General features: G+C 41.2%; 1 protein-coding gene across 1 annotated transcript in view; it reads left to right on the top strand.

The window, feature by feature from the left end:
- The first annotated feature begins 1,166 nt into the window (after nt 1-1,166).
- elmo1 (engulfment and cell motility 1 (ced-12 homolog, C. elegans)) overlaps nt 1,167-7,650 on the top strand; it is a 101,049-nt gene continuing 94,565 nt past the window's right edge. The window contains exon 1 of the mRNA XM_053334872.1: nt 1,167-1,209. The gene's annotated coding sequence lies outside the window, so the exon portion shown is untranslated. The remainder of the gene's footprint in view (nt 1,210-7,650) is intronic.

Genomic DNA, 7,650 nt, shown 5'->3' with positions numbered 1-7,650 from the left:
GAAGCCTATATATTAATTTACTCAAGTAATATGTTAACTAGTACACATTTAACTTTTAAATGGTGTTTGGGTTTGAGGTTAAAACCAGTAGATCCAGTCTCAACAGTTCTTTCACCACTGCATACTGCAGAGAGTAAATTATGATATAATAGATATGTTTTTTCTGGATTTCTCTCAGAATGATGACATGTTTTGAAAGACTTGCATTAGTTTTTGGAAGAGTTTGAATGTTTTCATTCCTCCGTTTCTCTGTTTTATTTAAGCTTGATTTTCTTCTTTTTTTCTTTGCTTCATTCTGCCTTGTATTTCTCTTATGAGTTTTTATGTTTGATTTGCCTTGCCGTGTATCCCAAATATTCAGAGACGTAGTAGGTCAGCTGTCATAATAAATAAGAATAATTTCAACCAACTAAACTAAACAAGTGTAATGAAGCTAGTCTGATAATCAGTTATTCTTTTAAAACTTTTTAAAGTAAAAAAAAAAAAAAAGCCAAACATTTGATGACATTTGGTGAGGATTTGCTTCTATTGTTGGCATTGTGTAATAGTTAATTAAATAGTTTGGATTTTAGACAGCTGGTTTGAAAATAAAACAGCTTTAGGACACATTCCTCACTGAATTCACTTTATAGATGAATCAATGATGAAAATAATCTCAGTCGAAAGCCTATATATGTGGAAAATATCTTAAAAATCCACACTTTTTTGGTGTGCAGGCTGGACATAATTTAAACATATTTCTGGTTGGAGGAAATATAAACATTATAACTGATCCAAAAAGTATAACTGGGTTACATCTTACTAAGAAAACCAGATTTTAGATTAATATAGAGAGGATGGAAATATGGTAAACTTCAGAACTGAGATAATATCAGTAGCCTATTGCTTTTTTAAATTTTAAAATTTAATATTTTTCTCTCTCTTTTGTTTTACATGTGATGAAATGTCAGCAGTCACACTCTATACAGTGAGTGCAGCTCTGCTCTTAATGCATGCATCCTCTTTCTGGCATCACAGAGCCAGCCAGCAGACGGCAGAAGAAAAGAGGAAGTGGAAACATCAGCACTATCTCTACGACAGAGGAGAGAGAGAGAGAGAGAGAGAGAGAGAGAGAGAGAGTGAGTGAGAGAGAGACAAACACACACACACATACACACACAAACTCCGGACACCAGCACTGTAGTAGAAGAAGTGTCCTCGCTTCGTCAGGTTTGTGAAAGCATGTTTTTTTCCTTCCTTTTCTTGCACAAATGTTGAGCAGTGAATCGGCTTCACTTCCTTCGCGTTTGTAGCGCTAAATGTTGAGGATTGACGGTGTTTGGGAGTCGCTGCTTTGCCTCAAGGCGCTTGTCTGTGTTACATTGTAGGCGATATAATACTGTGTACCCCCCCTCTTGTGTCCTTTTCTCTCCATATCTCCACGTCTGTGACTTTTGTGAAGAAGTGGCTTCAGCAGCTTTGGGCGCTGTTCAGTTTTATTGACATGCGTGTCTGATAACAGCATCGCAGCTCACTCCGCTTTCACACATTGAACTGCAGTGAGAAATTAAAGTGGCAGAAAATTCATTCACCCTGCTCTGTTAGTTCTGGTTTTTGGGGGAACAAGTGCGGTTGGAAAAAAAAAAAAAAAAAGCTGCAAGTTGCGTGTTTGCAGCAGGCAGCTGTAGGTACAGTGAAGAAGAAGAAGAAGAAGACGAGGCTGGCTCCTGCTCCTGAGCATGCTGTTCGCTTCATGCAAAGGGAGAGAGAGAGAGAGAGACAGAGATAGAGAGAGAGAGAGAGAGAGAAAAAAAGTGGTGCGTTTATAGAAGCCTCCGTTTTCCCTCACTGCTAATTAAAGAGCTACTTTAATGGTGTGTGGTGTCTAACTCCAGCCCAGCATGCTGGCCACATCGAGGGCCTGTGATTAGGAAAGAGGGGAGAGAGAGAAAGCTAGACAGCATCTTGACTCTCCTCCATAAGATGGAAAAACAAAGATGCATTATCATCTGGCAGCCTCTAAAAGTGCACATTCACTGGAGGAGATGTAATGCAATGTAAAGTGACTTAAAGGGGTGAGATTTTACATCCAGTACTTTGATATTTCCCCCCCAAGCATACATCAGGGGGGGCCCAAAAGTTTTCATATATAACCCCCTGATTCATGTGCGTTAGGTGTTTCCCAAACTTTAGTGGGTGGCGTTACCCTTTAAACTGAAGAAATGACTGCTTGCAACTCCTAGACACAGGCTGTATTTAGGTATGATTATTTGTTTCTTCTTATTTAATTTTCAGAGGCAACATTTATAGTAATTCATAAGAGGAACCAAATGATAATGTGTTGCATGAACATTGCAGTGGCTGCAAAGCTCAGGTTGGGAAGCACCTTTTTAGACCATGAATGCTCTAATTGAAATATTTTGTATATTTTTAAAGAGCCATATTAGATTTCTATTTTAGCAACAAAGGTTAAACTGGGGATGTTGTGAATGAATGCTCAGTGATTGTAACCTTTAAAGCACAAGTATGCTCTATAAGTTTTTTGCTCTACTATTTTTACAGAATCCCAGAAATGTCTTAACGATGAACCGAAACATCTCTTTTTGACAGTCGTCCCTTTTATGTGCCAAAAGGTGCCCTGTTGGTCTGTGATCCCTCTTTAAGAACCACTGCTCCGCATTTCCTCAGTGATCACTCAGCAGCCACTAATTGGCTACAACAGCATCCGGTCTTTGGCACACAGCATGTCTCAGCTCTCTCCACCTCGCATGAGCTGTGGCTTAGCCCAGGGGCCACGCTGTCGTCTTGTCTCGGTCCCTCTGCCCCTTTAGGCGGTTTCTGATAGAGTGAGAGACCATTTACATGCCCTGTTAGCCGCTGAAGACATCCCTGTTGTGATGGAGCCGCACGAATGCCGGTGCCATCGTGTCAACCCGACAGTAAACATAGGCAAACATAGCCTAGATGCTAAAAGGACATGTAAAGCCAATCAGATAGAGCTTGACTACACAAGGAATGCACAGGATGCCTGTTTCAAGTTTCTGTGAGTGTCACTGAAGGAGAATGTTGTTGCCTGGTTCTCTAGTTGTCCAGGAGGAAGTATAATTTCATGTGAAACCTGAGTCTCTATCAGGGAAACTTACTTGAACTGAGAGATCCTGAGTTTTCTTCGTGAGGTTTTGGCCTATATGTGCATATGTGTGTCTGTGTGTCTGTGTGACTGCGGTTGATAGCGGGTTAGAGATTGATGTTCTTTGGTTTTCGAGCAGGTCTGGCGCAGCTTTAGCCGTCAAGGAATGCAATTTCAAACTCATACTTTAGTACAAACCACTAACTTGCACTATTCCATTAAACCAGTATGTTAAGTTCAGCATGTCCGCAGCTTTGGCCAGTTGCTGTCTGTTTCATAACTGAAGTGTACTAGAAGCATTATGTTTCAGTTTAACAGTCACCTGAGGGACCTATATGTCAAAAGGAATGCACACACATGCGAAAACAAGTTTTATTAGCCACAGCAAATCTCCATTCCTAGTTAGCCGCCTTGCCCAAATAAATATTTCTTTATCCCTTCAGGGTCTTATAATTTGGCTATAGAAATGGATCGTGCAAATGAAAAGTGAGAAGGTAAAACACAGTGGCCTGGACTTGTACTGTAAGTCATAACCCAAATAAATTGACAGAATTAAACTTGAGTGCTTTGGTCTTTTGTTTTAAATACTGAAACATAATCCAGGAAATCAGATTAGCGGTAAGAGGCAGCTCTGAGTGAGCTCTACTGTAAAAAAAAAAAAAAAAATTTAAGGAGAGGATGGGTGCCTGGCCCTGCTTATTGAGTTGCATCACATGTGAGATCCTGTCGTGTATCTTTTTGACACTGCCTACTGTTTGGCGTCCTCACACCTCCTGAAGTGCAATCATGCCAATTTCTGTCTCGCCTGACAGTGCCCCCCGCCCTCCCACCTTCCCCTCATGCAGCTTGTTATCTTTCCTCTCATTAGCTTACTCTCTTTCTTACACTTGCTTTCTCACACATTCTATCTCACTGTCTCTCTCTCATCTTTTGCTTCTCTCTCCCAATCTCTTGCACTTTCTTCTCATTTGCCAGCTCTCACATTGCTGCCCTCAAACCCCCCCCCCCCCAATGCCTACTTTCTCCCTCTGTGTTCTCACTCCCTGAGGAAAATGGAGGTATGTAAATTGTTTTCTCCTTGATGTATGCCCGGCTTGCTATCTGTCCATCTTAATGAACTCATTTCCCCATTTTTCTCCAGAAATCTCAGAGTTGCAGCATTAAAGCAACACCATAAACTTCAGGGCTCAAAGTTTCCTGTCATCTCTCCATGTCTTTTTCATGTCTTTTTGTGCTAACATCCACTGAGTGTCCTTTATAAAAAATAAAAACACCTTGGCATTTTAATGTACTGTTGTGCTCACTGGCAGTAATACATTGGTGCACCTGTCCTTAGGAAGCTTGAGGTTAGATTAATTTGCAGTTTCAAATGAGATGAATGTTGCCTTGCATAATTGCTCCCTGTGGTATGGAGTTAATTAAAACAGCAGGTAGGTACTGAAGGTGCGATGGGAAGGTGGCAGACAGACAGACAGTCAGACATAGGTGGGTGAGAAGAGATCTTGTAAGTACTGCTGCCATGTTTCTGGTCTTTAGTTTACTTATTGTTGCCTCAGGGGAAATTCAGAGCCAAGAAGCTTTTTGACTTGAGAGAAAAACTCGGTAAATAAGACAAACTGATGGAAAAACTTGTTTTATGATGAACTCTGATCTCTTAGCAGTTGCGTAAGGGAATACACTCATCAATGTTTTGCAACCTTTTATCCTGAGCTTCTATAACTATAAGTTTTGCTTCCCTGGCGCAGTGTCCATCCATTCTTAGAATATGAATCAGGAGCATCTGCAGGCGTGTTTTGCAGTCAAAGTCTAGACTTCATACGGAGTGAAGCAGCCCTAGATGACCCAGAAACTGATATGGTTCACTCTGCATGCTCGCTCTGCCCGCTGCATTCCAGCTGTGGTAGTGCCGCAGAGCTCTGTAAATATGGAGCGAGGGGTTAGCCAGATCTCTTGCTCTTGTGGTATTTAGCATCCCTTAGCTAAGAACCTCTCAGCCTCTGAGCCTACTGACCCAGTAGGGTAAATGGGTAGATAGTCTCTCAGTCTAACAGTATATCCGCACTACAGCTGTGTGAGCTGACAGTGAGCAGATTGTACATTAGGAGGTGGGTGCTCCGTAAGGATTGTCCAGTTGTGAGCGGGTGGAAGAGTCTTCTGGAGTGTATGCAGCTGCTGTAGAAGGATGGTGCAAATGTGTCACGGGTGTTTAAGTCATACAGTGTATGATTTATGGCATGCGTGCACATGTGCTGCAGAGATTTGCACTTTCAGTGCCTCGTTGCTGTGTCAGTTTTTATCTTTTTCCAAAGCTTATCTGTGTTGTTTTCACAGTAGCTGCATGCTGGTATGTCAGTATAACCCAAGCGCTAAACGGGTTATTTTCTTTTGTGCGTGTCACTCAGTCCTTTGGTTGGTGCGTGATATCATGGGTCATCACTTAATGTCCATGTTTCTGTTCATATGGATGGTTGCTGTCACGCTCCCCTACCTATCCATCACTTGATCTATCCATCAGTAAACCCATTCATGCATACTCTGCATGCCTAACTCCATCCATACATCTGTAACCTTTTTTTTTTCATTCTTTCTGTCCCTGAAAATATGATCCGGCGGTCTACCAAAGCTCGATCACAGGCACACACATCACTGCTTAATGATCTCAATGGCTTGGAAGAGATCAGAGTTGTGTGTGTGAATACCTTTAGGCTCTATGATGTGCACTTCCTGACAGACTCACCCGCTACTATCTTCATCTAGTGTGATACAGTAGAGGTGTCCTAGTTTTCTGCACTCTTCTCCCCAAAGATGTGTGTGCCTGTGATCGAGCTTTGGGCGGCTATGGCTCAGGAGGTAGAGGTCGTCCTCCAATTGGAAGATTGGCGGTTCGATTCTCCTCCAGTCCACATGTCGATGTGTCCTTGGGCAAGCCACTTAACCCCAAATTGCTCCTGTTGCTGCGCCAACGGTGAATGAGAATGAATGGTTAAATTCCCCCTGATGAGCAGGTTGGCACCCTGCGTAGTAGCCCCTGCCATTAGTGTATGAATGGGTGTGAATGGGTGAATGAGATGTAATGTAAAGCTCTTTGAGTGGTCGTAAAGACTAGTAAGGCGCTATATAAGTACAGTCCATTTACCATTTACCAAAGTGTGCACTTGACTTGGTATCTACTGAAAATATTAGTTCATGGTGTCGGTTTTAGCCTGATGTGGTAATACGTTTTCTGTTTGATGTTAGAGCCATGGAATGAGTGGAAAGTGACTTTTGTGAACTCTGTGTGTGTGTGTACGTGTGTATGTGTAAGTATCCCGTCCTCTGGAGCATATGTTTTGTGCCTGAGGGAACTTGGGTGCTGGGGAAGAAAAATGTTAAACATCACAGTTCAGTTTTTTTTTCCCCCTTTCATTTTATAACTGATATAAAAGTATTGGCAGGATTGGCACTTTTTATAGAGAGTACTTAAGTGCAGTCCCAGTGTCTGCCCTGACAGACTCACAGACTTGGACGAGTGTTCTTGATCAGTCCTCGAGGGTTCCCTGCTGCCCCCTGTAAAATCAAAAAGTGCCTGAGGGCTCTCTGGTTGTCTTTTAGAACCCTTTGTGCACACTTCCTGTAAATACAACAGAATTTGCCTGAAGGAGTTACTCACAACTTGTTTAGATAATGTTCTTGTATTAAAATGAAGATTACTGGAAACTTTACGTGCATAGACATTAACAGCAAGTACTGTGCGTCATTTTATTGTATGAAAACATGATCTCATTGATATGCTTTTTCTGATTGATCGTTGTAATTCCTAAACCTAGAACAAATGCAATGAAAAAAACTGTTCTGTATAGAGCCAGTTTTCAATGGAACAAATTACCATCCTTTATTATTCAAACTGCAAACAAAGAACGTTTTAAAAAGCATATAAAAAGGTTATTCTTGGGTGGAGGCCAGCAAAATATTTAATATGTATCATTGCTTTGTGTTTTTTTTTCGTTTCTTGTTTGATTGTTTGTTGTTTATAGTGTTGTTTCAATAATTTGTGTGTTTTGATACCAATGATGTAAGCTGGTGGGGGGGGGGGCACTCTATTTAGGTATGCATTTATGTTATATTGTAATTGTAATGTAATTGGTTGTATTTATTTTAACATGGACCCCAGGAAGAGTAGCTGTTGCCTGGGTAACAGTGAATGGGGATCCAAATAAACTAAACTAAACTAAAACATGACAAATATATTTTATCAAGAAAATGAGCAACAAAACACAATTAGCATCACACTGAAGTACTGCAGGGAAACACCCATTTGATACTAATCCAATACACTGGATCAGTATACTGACCTTTTAAATAGATCCAATATTATCGTCAATGACATAACTCATGCACTTAAAATAGTTTCTTTGTCAGTGATATTGAAAATCAGGGTTTCCTGCTATCAGTTACATCAATTTAGTCCAGCTGGGCTGCAGGCAGACTTTTAAGTACTTAAGTGAGTTAAGTAAGTCATTTGGGAAGGAGGCACTCGATCAGTACTCTGTATCGGCACATAT

The sequence above is a fragment of the Scomber japonicus genome, chromosome 15 (genome assembly GCF_027409825.1).
Source record: "Scomber japonicus isolate fScoJap1 chromosome 15, fScoJap1.pri, whole genome shotgun sequence".
NCBI lineage: Eukaryota > Metazoa > Chordata > Actinopteri > Scombriformes > Scombridae > Scomber > Scomber japonicus.
The sequence above is the reverse complement of the archived record's forward strand: the minus strand, read 5'-3'. Positions and strand labels throughout refer to the sequence as shown.